Source organism: Lepus europaeus, chromosome 9 (genome assembly GCF_033115175.1).
Source record: "Lepus europaeus isolate LE1 chromosome 9, mLepTim1.pri, whole genome shotgun sequence".
Classification (NCBI taxonomy): Eukaryota; Metazoa; Chordata; class Mammalia; order Lagomorpha; family Leporidae; genus Lepus; species Lepus europaeus.
The window spans coordinates 120,619,903-120,635,696 of record NC_084835.1 but is presented as its reverse complement, the minus strand read 5'-3'; the positions used below and the strand labels follow the sequence as shown (position 1 = coordinate 120,635,696).

The following is a 15,794-nucleotide window of genomic DNA, read 5'->3' as shown; positions in this document are numbered from 1 at the left end:
TCCCTCTGCAATTCCAGATTATTACTGACATTAATTATTTTTTCCAAGTTTTCTTAGCTATATGTTATTGAGACAGTTATTCATGTCTGTATATTTCTATTGCAATTTTATAACTATATAGGGTTTTAAAATATTCTGCATATGAATTCTTTGATATTTATGTATAAATATTTTCTTTCAACTTATTTGACTTTTTACTATAATATCTTTTGTTGTAGGTCAATTTTAAATGTGTAGCAATAAACTGTACTGAGTTTTTCCTTTGGGATTTCTAGATTTGTTGTTGTTTGGAAGTACTGCTTAGTTTAAACCTTTAATCATGCCTATATTTTTATGTCTTTGATTTGCAGTATTTTAAATCCATCTGGAAAGTTTTTCATGGAATACTGATTCTAGCTATGTATTTGCATTTAATAGACAAATGTAAACATACCAGCATTTTTGAGGAGATTTGATTAATTTGAATGCAAATGCTACTGAATTTGTGTGAAGATTGGCTGCACAGAAGCTGGTAAGTCACTTACCCAGATTCCTTTTCAGCAAGGGATGGTCACGTGACAGGAGTCTTGCCATTGAAGTGAGCACAAGTTCCTGAATGAGCATTCCTCCAAAGGTTTACCTGTGGAGAGGTGAGAATACGAATGCGAGGTTCACGGTGCAAGCACCTCCAGTCCAGGGGATGAAGGTTTCCCAGGAAGGAGGAAGGACCGGAAGTGTGCAAAGAGCCAAGTGCCTAGTGCATCAGAGAATGCTAATTCCATCAGTGAAATACTGGCCATGATCTACTTACGTTTGTGTTGGCTTTTCTGTTGCATGACCCCAAATGCTATTAAAACTGCTATAAACAAAAACAACATTCAAGGGCAACCATGCTGATGACTCAGCTTTTAACCTGTTACCTTCACAATGCTGCTTAGTCCTGATCAGTACCATAATCATTCACTAGCATTTAGTTCATATATATTTCAATACATGTATTTTAATATGTGAATCACATCTTTTATTTTTATTCATAAGCTTTTATTGTTTCATTCAGTTTTAAAATGCATTATTTTACGATGCCTTATGAAGTAATGTTTAATTTTCATAAATTCCATGCATTATTTGTGCATTTGAATAACAAATATTTTGAACATTTTATTTATTTTGCTTTACATCATTTTTAAATTTATTAATGTTGAAAGTTACATTACTACATTATCTAACTTGCACTATTTTGAATTATAAAGCTAAATTCAAGTTGATCATGGTGTTTTCACTTTAGTATTTATTATTATTTATTTCTAATGCATTATGGTGTATTTTATGCAGGATTGTAATCTATGCTTATTACTGACATTGTAGTTTTATTTCTCTTGCTCTAAGTTTCTGGCATAATACCATGATTATTTGGGTCTCAGAAAAAGATTTGGGTATTTTTCCATTGTTGTTCTGGAATACTTTGTAAAAGATGTGCATTATTTGTTCTTTGAGCATTTGGCAAAATTTGTTCATAAAGTATTTATGTGTAATGTATAGGCTTCATTTTTCAACTTAAAAGAAAAAGTTTATTTAGAATGCATCCTTTGAAAATCTTATCTAATAATGATTTCAATATAGGGCATTCGTTGATTTTACCATTGATAGTCTACTTTGTAATTTCCAGAATAAACAAATATAAAGAAGACATATATATATATATATAAATTATATGGATTAACAATTATTTTAGAAAGCGTGCATATTATTTGAATTCTTCGGTTCACATATATAAAGAAATCCCTTATCACAAACTCTCATTTCTTTTAAGAAATCTTAAGCATTTCTTTTAACTAAAAACTTATAATTTAAAAAGCAGGTACTAAATTTCCTTTTATGAAATTAAAACTTGAAATTGAAAGTGACTTATTTCATGAGCGTGTTGTTTAGGACCTCATGCAACAACCTAAACAAAGAACAGTGAACGCATGATTCTAGAGAATGCCACAGAACAGCTATGATATTGTGTCTTAGGGTTACATTTTCTAAAAATGTCTCTTGAAGCGGCAATGTATCAAACACCTATTGCTTCATAAATAGGTACCTATCTCTCTTCTGAGAAATACTGAGCAAAAACACACCTTATGTCAGAGTAACAGGCAACATTCAAGTTATTATAAACAAATCAATATTATTAATATGATCCATAACAGCTTTTAAATTCCAAAATTTCTGATTTTTGTTACTTTTCCTGTGACTTTATTTCTTAGTAATATTTTATATGGCAAGATGCTTACCTGGCATTATAAACTATTTGGGTAGTCAGAAACAATGGTGACCATTCACTTATATACCTGGGGTTTTTTCTAATTAAAAATAATTTCTTGTGTGTGTTTGTATTCAAAAATCACACTTCCAATATCCTCCAAGCATGCACATGTACAAACACACATGATTAGTCACACACACACACACACACACTCTCACATACCAGAATGATTGAATGGAAATACCTCCAGCTTTATATATACATTAGATAAGTTTTTGTTTTTCAAACCTACCATTCTATTTAACATGCATGACAAAATTTTGTCTAAATTGTCATAATTCTGATCAACAATGGTTTATAGAAATGAATCTATATTCAGGGGTTGGCGCTGCGGTACAGCAGGTTAACGCCCTGGCCTGAAGCGCTGGCATCCCATATGGGCGCCGGTTCTAGTCCTGGCTGCTTCACTTCCCATCCAGCTCTCTGCTGTGGCCTGGGAAAGCAGCAGAAGATGGCCCAAGTCCTTGGGTCCTTGGGCCCCTGCACCCACATGAGAGACCCAGAAGAAGCTCCTGGCTGCTAGCTTCGGCCTTTGTGGCCAATTGGGCAGTGAACCATTGGATGGATGGAACCTCTTTCTCTCTACCACTCTGACTCTCCTCTCTCTGTGTAACTCTGACTTTCAAATAAATAAATCAATCTTTAAAAAATGAATTTATATTGTGTCAAACTAAAAAATAAAAGGTCCATATTTACGTTTAAGTATCCACAGACATAAATTACATAAATTGTCTCAATATTTTAAATGCCCTCTTTGGTGAACTAGAAGGCATACATCAAACATACATTTTAATAAATATGAATATAACATAAGTAACATGTGTCAATTATATCATGAATTTGTCCCCAAAATTTACTTTTATGAAAGTTTTTAAAAATACACAGTGAACATTGAGATGATTTTTTGACCTCATTAGTTAGCAATATGTTTCCTATTCAGTCTGTAATCAAGATTTTTTTTCTTTTTTTTTCTTAATTGCACAATTAACTACATAGTCCCTGAGAAAAATTAGATGCAGAACAATCTAGTCACTCCATTAATATTTTGCAAGACATCTTTCACATTTTATTATATGAACATGGAATAACTTAAGCATAAATAATTCCAGACTATGGAAAGCAAGGAACTTTAAAATTTATCTTATAACATTGCTTTAAAATAACCATTTTTAAATTGAGCAGAATATCTCAAGTGTGTGATCTTTTACCGGCATTTTATCACAGTCATTCCTATCACATTGTCTCATTTGAGCCCACAACACTTCTGTGGGAGAGATATTCGTTTTAGATCTATTTTAAAATGGAGTAATATGAAGCTCAGTCAGTCTTATGATTGTAAAATATTAGACAGAGCTTGTAAAACTAAAGCCTTATTATTTTAAAATCTTGTTGCCTCACTTCCTGATCTGCCGAGATTCTTGGTAAGACATCTGGTGATCTCTTTCTGTCTCTGAAGTTCGTTCGTGTAAAGTGGATGCTTATCAAAGAGAGAAAGCTCTTTGGGCACAATTTCTTCAGAGCAATCTACATCGTAAATGAGGTTATGGAAGACTCCTGAAGAGGAGTTCCAATAAAGGATGTTGCTTAATTGGCTTTCAAGGTTTGGTCTCGGCAATCATGAAAGAGAGGGGTAGGCGGTGAAGCCCTTGGTTGTCTGTTGTGAGGCTTGTGCCAGCCCACATCTGTGATGACCATACCTGCATGGACCCAGGCTACATGGTGTGATGAGAGCCACCACTGTGCTGAGGGTAACAGCTGCATGCCAGAGATTACCTGCTTCCTCCATACCAGGAGACCCCAGTGGGATTTCTTTCTATTTTGCTAATTTGATCATTTCAAAGTCACTTGATTCCTGGTAAGGTTGAGTGTTTTTACTTTTTCTGTGAATTTTCTTTTCCTGGTTTTGATTTATTCAAGCCACAAAAAGCAATCAATTCTTGTTATTTTCAAGATCTTGTGCTAGGTGTTGTCTGCTGCGTTCTCCAGGGAACCGAAGTTGAAATAACATGTGGTTTGTTGGGAGGGATGCCTTGGAAGCATCAAAATTGGGAAAAGGCAGTAGCTGTCAGAGAAAGCTTGTGGACTGTGATGACCTGAAGCCCTTAGAAGAAATAGAAGGGGGTGGGATTGGTCAGGAAAGACTCAAGTCACCATGCAGAGCTGAAGAAGCGTTCGCCAACCCTACAAGGTCCCAAGAACACACTGACTGTGGAGCTGTGATAGAGCTGACAGACCTCGCCAGGCTGGGGTGCTCCCACCCTGCTCTGTCACTCATACTCAGGGAGAGGCTGCCATGGGAGAGCCTGGTTCTACCCAGAAGCAGCAGTAACCAGGCCAGGGTCCATTGCTGCAAGGAGTCATCTTTCTGTAGTTGTCACTGGGAAAAGCATCTTTTTTTCCTCCATGTATACATCTAAAGGGTATAATACAATGATTTATAAGTGCATACATTGTGAAATGAGTACCGTGGCCCAGCAAATTACATGTGCATCTTCTCGCAGTTGCCCTTTTGTGTATGTGTGAGAAGAAAACCTAAATTCTACTCTCTCAGCAAATTTCCAGTATTGCAATCCAAGTTATTTCTTGCAGGAAGGAGCCAGCAGTCACCTGAGACTGTCTCTGCAGTAGGGAAAAGGGAGGCATAGTTCCCACAAAGGGGGATCAGTGGAGTGAATGAGAGCAAGGATGAACAAGGACATCAGTGAGCTTTTTCAGAATGGTTATGTGCTGGGAAGGACACAAAGCAGGCTGCTTTTAATAGAGTGGGAGGTAAACAACTTAGTGTGGTAAGGTCTCTGGAGGGCACTATCCCAACAGAACGGAACATCTGTGAAGGGGTATTTGCACCAGGGGCTTGCATCTGAATGAGAGTAAGGAGTCAGTCATGGAGAAACAGCAGCTATGGCTGGAGCGACTGCCTTTGTCTGACCCTGAGAGGGACTTGGGAGTGAGACGTGAGCACCTGAGATTCTCAGCCCAGAATTCCTGCATGCTGGGTGGTGCACCACGCAACTCTGGGAGTGCACCTGCAAACACGACATTGGAAGAGCTGTGGCAAGGGTGAGGGAGAGGAGGGCTCATATCTAATAACTAGGTGATGAGATGATGAATTCCTTTTCCTTTTTTTTGGACTCTCTATTTGTAAGCATTGATTTATCATACTTGTATAAGTTATTATTTTCCAATCCCTGTCTCCTGTCACATTGGCTGTGATTATAATTTTTTTTTTAAAAAGATTACTTATTTGATGGAAAGTCAAGTAGAGAAAGGGTTTGGGGGAGAGGGAGAAAGGGAGGAAAGAGAGAGAGAAAGGGACAGAAAGAGAGAGTATGTGCTCCCATTCCCTTGTTCTCTCCCTTAATCGCTATGGGGGGAGTGCTTGTGGGTGGCAGACTGGGTTTCATTGGGACAGCCCTAGCCCAGTTGCTAAGAGCCTGGGGCTACGAAGTGTCTCTGGTCTCCCGACAGCAGGGTCCCTGCCGGATCACGTGGGATGCGCTCGCCCAGTCGGGGCTGCCCAGCTGTGACGCTGTGGTCAATGTGGCCAGAGCAAACATCCTCAACCCTCTCCAAAGGTGGAATGAAGCCTTCCAGGAAGGGGTTCTCAGCAGCCGCCTGGAGACCAGGAAGATGCTGGCTAAAGCCATCAGAGAGGCCCCACAAAGCCCCCAGGCCTGGGTCTTAATCACAGGTGTAGCTTACTTCCCACCCAGCCGGACTGCAGCACATGAGGAGGACAGCCCAGGAGGGGGTTTTTACTTTTTCTCCAAGCTCGTAGCCAAGTGGGAAGCTGCAGACAGGCTTCCCGGAAACCCTACGCTCCAGGTGGTGGTGCGCTCTGGAGTTGTGCTGGGCCATCGGCCACATGCTGCTGCCCTTCTGCCTGGGCCTGGAGGGACCCCATCGGCTCAGGCCATCAGTTCTTCCCCTGGATTCACACTGGGGACCCTGGAAGCAGATCATGTGTAGGGAATCCTGAATGGAGTAGCCCCAGCCTCTACCACTACCAATGCTGAGTTTGGCCAGGCCTTTGGCACTGCCCTGGGCCGCCCAGCCTTCATCCCTCTCTCCAGTATTGTGGTGCAAGCTATCTTTGGGCGAGAATGTGCTATTGTGCTGTTGGAGGGCCAGAAGGTGGTCCCATGGTGGACACTGGCTGCTGGCTACCAATATTCCTTCCCAGAGCTCAAGGCTGCCTTGAAGGAAGTCTTAGCCTAAGAGGGAGGTTCATGGCAGGGGCTGGAGGGCCTGTCCCTGAACTGCGTCTTCCTGGTAACATAATCGACCTAGGCTCAGTATGCTACAGGCACAGTACTCGTCTACTTGAGATCTGAAACATCTGGATTTTAGGAACTCCTTCTGTTCCCCTTCCTTTGCCATCGTTCCATCTTATGTAACTAAGAGACTGTCCCTTACCTGCTTCAACTCTTTGTAAAATTCCCATGTTTGGTTTGTCCCATGTCCCATTGCTGGTCCAGTTCTATATGCTAGAATGCTCTGTGATTTGGGCAATGAAGATAAAATTATCTCACTAAATAAATATCTTATTTATTCAGTAAGCCATAAAGACACATTTCCAAGAGCAAAGTCTTCAGAGGATGTACCAAGAACTACTTCCCCACATGCATGAAAATAAATATAAAATACAAAGAACATGGAATGGGCATTGTGGCACAGCAGGTAAAGCCTCCAACTGCAGTGCTGGCATCCCAAATGGGCACCAGTTTGAGTCCTGGCTGCTCCACTTCCAATACAGCTCTCTGCTGTAGCATGGGAAAACAGTAGGAGATGGCCCAAGTCCTTTAGCCCCTGCACCCACATGGGAGATCCAGAAGAAGCTCCTGGCTCCTGGCTTCAGATTGGCTCAGCTCCATTCATTGTGGCCATCTGAGGAGTGAACCAGTGGGTGGAAGACCTCTCTCTCTCTGTCTCCCTCTGCCTCTGTGTAACTCTACCTTTCAAATGAATAAATAAATCTTAAAAAAATACAAGGAACATGAGCAAGGAAGACAATATGACTTCCCAAAAGGAAGAAAATAATATTTCAGTGTTAACTTGTGAAGATGAAAGGATAAATGAAATGCCTGAAAAGGGATTATTGTAAGATTATTCAAAATTTCAGGGAACCAACTACACAAGTTAATGAAATCTATACTTGTTATAGATGAGAACTTCTGTTGTAAGATAGAGATATTAAAGAAAAATCAACTAAGTTATTAGCATAAAGATAACTGAAAGTAGGTCATTGTAAAAGTTAAGACAAGGAATAAGAGAGGAAAGAGAAGGAGTGGTGGGAGCTTGGGCAGAAGGGAGTGGAGGGTGGAAAGTATAATTATGTTGCTAAATCTATATATAAGAAACTCATGGTATCTGTTTAATTCTAAAAAATTTTTAAAAAACAAAAAGGAAAATCAAACTGAAATATTAGAAATGAAGAATTATGTATGTCAAAATAAAAAAAAAAGTATGAAGCTTGGTGAGGCAAAAGAAAAAAATATCCAAACTAAAAGACAAATCCCTGGAAACATCTCAGTCAGACAAATAAAAACGTAGAAAAAATTTACAAAAACCAAAAACAGTGTTTGTAATCTACGGGATGCCATCAAACAACCAAATAAGCCTATGTTAAGAGTAACCTGAAGATGTGGATAAACAGAATGGCTCAGAAAACTTATTCCATGGAATAATAGCAGGATGGGCCAATATTACATGGTGTAATAGGGTTAAGCTGTCCCCTGCAATGCTGGCATCCAATTAGACTGACAGTAGATTTCTCAAAGAAACCCTATAGGCTAGGAGTGAATGAAGAGATATAGACCAACTATAAAATAAAAAGAAAAACAAAAACCTCTCAACCACAATACTGTACCCAGAAAATATCTTATTTATAAATAAAGGTAAAATAAAGACCTTCAAAGGAAACAGAAATTGAATTTGTCACCAATTATCTAGTCTTACAAATGATATTTAAGGATGTGCTGCTACACACAGAGACAGAGAAAGATAATCAGCATCATGAAAAAATTATGAAGGGAGAAAATCTAGTAAAAGTAAAAATAGATCCAAAACAACAATAGGAATACTTTTGGAAAAATGGCAGGGCCAAGTCACTACTTAACAATAATAACCATGAACGCAAATAAACTAGATTCTCCAATTTAAAACAGAGACTGGCTGTATGGATTAAAAAGCAAATCTGATCGATACGCTGCTTATAAGAATCATATCTCACCAACAAACATACACACAAACCAAAAGTGAAATGATGGAAAAATATATTCCGTGCAAATGGAAATGAAAAACATGCAGGGATAAACATCCTAATATCAGACAAATCGGACTTTAAAACAAAAACTGTCAGAAGATACAAAGCAGGGCATTATGTAAAGATTAAGAAATCAATTCAACAGGAAGTTGTGACTATAGTTAATATATATGTACCCAATGCCAGGGCATCTGGCTATTTATGACAAATGTTAATGGATCTAAAGGGAGACTTTTGCTCCAACACAATAATAAATTGGACTTCAACAGCCAACTTTTGTCAATGGTCAGATCAACTAGCCAAAAAATCATCAAGAAACAACAGGGCTAATCAACACTACTGACCAAACGGGCATAGTAGGTGTCTACATTTCATTCCACAGTTGCAGAATACACATTTGTTTCACCAGGGCATGAAACATTCTCTAGGATAGATCGTATGCTAGGTCATAACATAAGTCTGAACAAATTCCAAATTACTGAAATAGTATCATGCATCGTTTATGAGCACAAAGGAATGAAGCTGGAAACTAACAACATAAGAAACTCTAGAAAATATGGAAGCACATGGAGACTGAACGACAGGCTTATGAGTGAGCAGTGAGTCTCTGAAGAAATCAAAAGGGAAATAAAATAATGCCTCTAAATGAATGAAGATGACAACACAGCATATCAAAACTTATGTGAGGGCCAGCACCGTGGCTCCACCTGTGGCACCGGCATCCCATATGGGTGCCGGGTTCTAGTCCCGGTTGCTCCTCTTCCAGTTCAACTCTCTGCTGTGGCCTGGGAGGGCAGTGGAGGATGGCCCAAGTGCTTGGGCTCCTGTACCTGCATGGGAGACCAGGAAGAAGCATCGGCTCCTGGCTTCGGATCAGCACAGTGCCGGCCATAGCGGCCATTTGGGGAGTGAAGCAGCAGAAGGAAGACCTTTCTCTATGTCTCCCTCTCACTGTCTGTAACTCTACCTGTCAAATAAAAACAAAAACCAAAAGAAAACAAACAAAAAAAAAAACTTATGTGATACAACAAAATCATAGATAAGAAGAAACTATACATCAATTAATGCCAACATCAAGACATTGGAGAGGTATCAAATAAATGATCTATCAGTGCATCTCAAGGACAAGAAAAACAATAACAAACCAAACTGTAAATTAGTAGGAAGAAAGAGATAATAAATGAACAAATGAATAAAATTGGAATAAAAAAGATGCAAAACATCAGTGAAATGAAGAGCTTTTTCTGAAAAAATAAACAAAATTGATAAGCCATTGGCCCAACTAACTCTTGAGGATTAGTGATTTTTCTGCTTACTACTGACTAAATTCTGTTAGTGGAAAGCTATGCTTGTAATTATAAAGTAAGTTGAAAATGTGTCATTAAAAGAAAAATAAGAAAGAAAAGAGAAGGGAGGGTAGGAGTGGGAATTATCATTATGCTCTTAAAACCACATATATGAAATGCATGAAATTTGTTTCCTGTATATAAATAAAAATTACTTCAACTAAATGTAAAATGAGGTAGAAGAATCAAATCAATAAAATCAGAAATGAAAATGGAGATGTTACAACAGATGCCACAGCAATAAAAAAGAACCATCTGGAATTACTACAAACAGCTATAAACCAACAAATTGGAAAATCTGGAAGCAATGGATATATTTTTGGACATAAATAATTCACCAAAATTGAGGCATGAAGACATAGAAAACAGAATAGACCAGTAACCAGGACAGAGATATAATCAATAATAAGGATCTCCCTCTCCTCCTCAAAGGAAAGCATAGGACCAGATGGCTTCACCGCTAGAATAATATTGAATGGGGGAAAACTAGGATCGTTTCTGCTAAGACCCTGAACTAGAAAGAATTGCCACTCTCACCTGTTCAATATAAAGTTCTGGAAGTTTTAACCTAGCCATTAGACAAGAAAAATAAATCTAAGGAATAAATGAGGAGGTCAAATTATCCTTGTTTATAGATATGATCCTATACACAAGGGAACCAAAAAACTCCATGCAAAGAATATTGTAACTTATAGGAGAATTTGGCAAAGTGGCAGGATATAAAATCAATACACAAAAATCAATAGTCTTTGTATATGAAAACAATGCCATGGCTGAGAAAGAAATTTGTAGATCAATTCCAATCACAATAGTTACAAAAAATTTAAATAACTTGAGGTAAATTTAGCCAAGGATGTTAAAAATTTCTATAATGAAATCAAAACATTAGGGAAAGAAATAGATGAAGACATAAAAAATGAAAAAAATACCTTAGTCATGGATTTTAAGAATTAATATAATCAAAATTCCATACTACTCAAAGCAATTTACACATTCAGTGAGACCCCAATCACAATTCCAAGGGCGTTTTTCACAGATCTAGAAAGAATGACCCTAGACATCATATGGAAACCCAAGAGATCCTGAATATCTTGAACAATCTTAAATAATCAAAATAAAACAATATTCAATTTCAGAGACTGGCACAAAATAGACATGTAAACCCATGGAACAGATGAGAAAACCCAGAAATTAATTCACACAGCTACAACCAACTAATCTTTGACAAACAAGCTAAAATCACTCCTTGGAGAAAGGACAGTCTTTTCAACAAATGGTGTTGGGAGACTTGAATCTCAGCATGCTGAGTATGAAATAAGACACCTGCCTTCCTCTCTATATATGTTTGATCAATTCACAATGGATCAAACATATAAACCTAAGAGCTGATATTCTCAAATTACTGGGGAATATCAGTGAGGCTCTGCAAGACATTAGCATAGGCAAAAACTTCTTGGAAAAGACCTCAAAAGCATAGACTATAAAGGCAAAAATTGACAAATGGGATTACATCAAGCTGAGAAGCTTCTGCACTGCAAAAGAAGCACTCAACAAAGTTGAAGCAACTGACAGAATGGGAGGAAATATTTGCAAACTATGCACCTGGTAAAGGATTAATATTCAGGACATATAAGGAGCTCAAGAAACATAACACCAACAAAAGGAACAATTTAGGTAAGAAATGGGCCAATGACTTGAACAGGCAGTTTTCAAAAGAGGAAATACAAGTGTCCAAAAGACACATGATAAGATTTTAACAGGGGATCTTCAATCCACTGGTACACTACACAAATGGACACAATGGTGGGGACTGGACCAGGCTGAAGCCAGTAGCTAGGAGCTCCATCTATATCTCCCACATTTTTTGCAACAATCTAAGCATTTGAAACATCTGCTTCTTTCCCAGGTACATCACCTGGATCAGAAGCAGAGAAATGGAAGCTCCAACCAGCACTCATATATGGGATGCCATTGTTGCAGATGATGGCTTTATCTGCTGAAACACAACACTGGCCCCTAAACCTTATGCTTTCATAAATAGTTCTCTGATTTAGCAGAACAGTATTCTGTTGTATAATGTGAGTTCATACTTAAAATTGTGGTTGGTCCTCCTATAGAGGTGAAAACTCTTGAATACAGGTTGCATGATAAAATCAGAGAATTCTTCAGTTCTCTCCCTCTGCATCACATGCATCATGAGTGAGATGAATAAATCTGAGAGGAGAGGGACTTCTTCCATTTTTTATTGCATTTCTGGAAGAAAGCAATATCATTCTCTGATCTTTTATTCCTGTTTGCTGTCATTCTTCAATTAGCCACCAACTTCAGTTATCAACTTCTCACTCGCATCCAAGAGATTCTCACTCCCAGGGTCATTTCCTGATCTTCACATATTATCATGCTTACATTCCTAACACAGGTATTTATTGAGTAATCAATTATAAGATTTGATGGCCAATGGTTGGAGAAGCCTTGATGACTGTCAACTTTGATTGGGTAAATGAGAACAGCCAGAGGAATAGGAATCATTTGTTAAGGGTGTAACAAAGATTTCCTAAAAGTAAAAATCAATGCATATATACACTTGATTTTCTGAACTGCCTTTGACTGTCAAAGATATAACCTCTTGGCACAAGAAAGATTGTGAAATATTGTGATTTCTAATCCCCACCACAAAGCCAAATTTATTTTAGTCTTTATGCCAGCCAAGTTAATATTTGTGTGTTATTTCTCATGTTTGTTCATCTTCATACCCATACCCCAACAAAATTTAATTAAGCAGGTATTAATTGTCAAGCAGCACTTAGCTGTCTGGGATTTAAAGATGAGGGATATTCAGGGTATGACATTGAAGATCTCCAAACCCAGGGAGAGAAGCAGACATACCAGCGGATGTCTATCATGTTTTTGTTTGATAAGGGCAGTTTTTAATCTAAGCCTTTGGAGAGTCAGTTCCCCACAACTGATTTTCCTGGTGTTTGGGAAAGGATCCCTGGAAGAAAGTGTCATATATTAAGTTAGTGATCTTGCTTTATACAAGGTGGGGTATGTAAGTACCAACATTAGAGACCAGAGAGGTCTTGTCTGGGGAGGACTGCATTCTATGCATCTTTAAAATTCTTTTTCTAAAGGATTTATTTATTTATTTGAAAGGCAGAGTTACAGAGAGGCAGAGACAGAGAGAAAGAGAGAGAGGTCTTCTATCTACTCATTCACTCTCCAGATGGCTGTAATGGCTGGAACTGAGCCGATCTGGAGCCAGGAGTCAGAAGCTTCTTCCAGGTCTCCCACATGATGCAGGGGCCCAAGCACTTGGGCCATCATCTACTGCTTTCCCAAACCATAGCAGAGAGCTGGACCAGAAGTGGAGCAGCCTGGACTTGAACCATGGCCCACGTGGGAGTCAGGCATTGCAGGTGGTAGCTTCACACGCTATGCCACAGCGCTGGCCCTGCATCTTTTAAATTGATAACATCACAGAGTAGCATACTGGAAGCACCCCAAAATAACGAGTGAGCAACTCAGCAGAGAGTCAGGAACCCTGGGTCCCAGACATCGTACGCCTTGAGTCTCGATTGTGCTTGCTGGAACTCAGCATTCTGTCTAGGCTGTGGAGTGCTGCCGAGGGGTCGGGGCAGCCTAAGAGGTCAGAGCCACTCTTCACTCAAGGAAAATAGTGATCACTGGTCACTTTGCATCTATGATAATGTGAGATATGAAATGCACTTTTTAGCTGCCTACTTTGGCGAATGCATTTGCGAAAAGGTAACATATGAGATGAACTTTTAAAAAGTGTGTCTGCATCATAACCAAGTTTGTAAAATTCTATGACCAACAGTAAATAATCATTTCTCTGTAGTAGTGAAAGAAGATTTCTTTGCAAAATATGGATATTTTCTCTTTCTAAAAAATAGTTCTAGTACGTTTATCACATTTATACCTACATTGAGGTTTATATCAATGACTCAATATTATTTTTTTAAATATGTTTTTATTTATTTGAAAGTAAGAGTTACAGAGAGAGGGAGAAATGGAGAGAGATCTTCCATCCACTGGTTCACTCCTCAAATGGCCACAATGGCCAGGGATGGGCCAGGCTGAAACCAGGAGCCAGGAGCTTCATCCAGATCTCCCACGTGGGTGCAGAGGCCTAAGCTTGGTCCATCCTCTGCCGCTTTCCCAGGCACATTAGCTGGGAGCTGGATCTGAAGTGGAGCCACAGGACTCACCCTGGAGCCCTTATGGGATGTCAGCATTGTAGGCAGCAGTTTGACCTGCTATACCATGATGCTGGCCCTAACTCAATATTAAACAAAGTCACTAAGAGGAGAATTGATTATGTGTGAAAAAAGCTATTAAAATAAATTAATAGCATGCCAATAAAACAAGCCAGTATTTTCCTGCTGACATATTGGCCAGATAAGTTGTTTTTCTGTATATTTCAGATGATCCTGATCCTATCTCACATCACTTGTTGAAAGAAGTTTGATTTTACTTAACCTGTTTTCAGTAAGCATAACAGTGGTCTACGGTCTCCATAGGTTCCTGGAAGAAAATTATATCCTCTGATGTTTTTGAGATTAAATATATTCTTTTCATTCTGAGAATTCACTTTTCTTGTGTTCTTTCTAACAGCTGCAAGCTGTGTTTGATTCTCTAAAACTGAACAAAAGGAAGCACAGTCGATCCTGGTATCTCCTCCTCTGGTGATTCACTTTTTTTCTGACTTCTCTTCAAACGTGCTCTTCAAGCTGTTCAAGCTAAAGTCAAAGTAATGTCTGCTCTTCCACACAGAGTTAGAGGGAGTCTTTAAGATCCTATGGACTTGCCGGCGCCGTGGCTTAACAGGCTAATCCTCCGCCTTGCGGTGCCGGCACACCGGGTTCTAGTCCCAGTTGGGGGGCTGGATTCTGTCCTGGTTGCTCCTCTTCCAGGCCAGCTCTCTGCTGTGGCCCTGCACCCACATGGGAGACCGGGAGAAGCACCTGGCTCCTGGCTTTGGATCAGCGTGATGCGCCGGCCGCAGCGGCCATTGGAGGGTGAACCAACGGCAAAAAGGAAGACCTTTCTCTCTGTCTCTCTCTCACTATCCATTCTGTCTGTCAAAAAAAAAAAAAAAAAAAAAAAAGATCCTATGGACTTGAAGTAATACCCCAGCACACGCTGATGCAGTTTTAAAAGAAGAATTTGTAATCTGATTCACTTAAAAAGGTATATTATAAAGCCCTATTTTATTGTTAGCTTCAAATGTTTCCATTGAGAGAGGGGGTAATTAAAAATGGAATTAAAAGATGTTTATTTTTGTCTAAAAACATTTAGAAAACCATGCATAGGTTTTTCATAATACACATTTCCATAACTATTTTGAAGACCCCTCTTATGAATGGATTTAAATTTTTTACACCAAAATACTTATTTGTCAATTCCAGTTTCCACTAACTTTTTGAAGTCCCCTCATATATGTGTGTGGTCATGTATGTCCATGCCTGTGTCCATGCATGTATCATGAACGGTTAATCACATAGATGTAGATAGAGATACAGACACAGAGAGACAGAGAACGAGATGGAGAGTTTTACGATTACATGTAATTTCCATTTCCAACGCTCCCTTTGTTCCTCATCCACCCCAGCTTTGGCTGCTTCTGCAATGCCTTGGTGTAAGGTTTGGGCATTTTTGCTGATACAGCAGGCCTCCACTCTAAAGTGTGGCAGAGTGGGAATCAGAATTGGGTACTAAGATGACCCTGACTGTACTTTAATCTTGGAAGTGTCAGAAATAGTCAGATCCTTAAGCAAAGCATTAACTGTAGCTCATCTGCCGAGGTCACCACAGTCCCCATGGCGGTCACCTTGTTTCACTTGTCAGACACAAATCCTGTTGTTCGTGCTTTTCT

General features: G+C 39.0%; 1 pseudogene; it reads left to right on the top strand.

Moving 5' to 3' along the window:
• The first annotated feature begins 5,653 nt into the window (after nucleotides 1-5,653).
• LOC133766395 (epimerase family protein SDR39U1-like) lies at nucleotides 5,654-6,505 on the top strand (annotated as a pseudogene).
• Nucleotides 6,506-15,794: the final 9,289 nt, after the last annotated feature.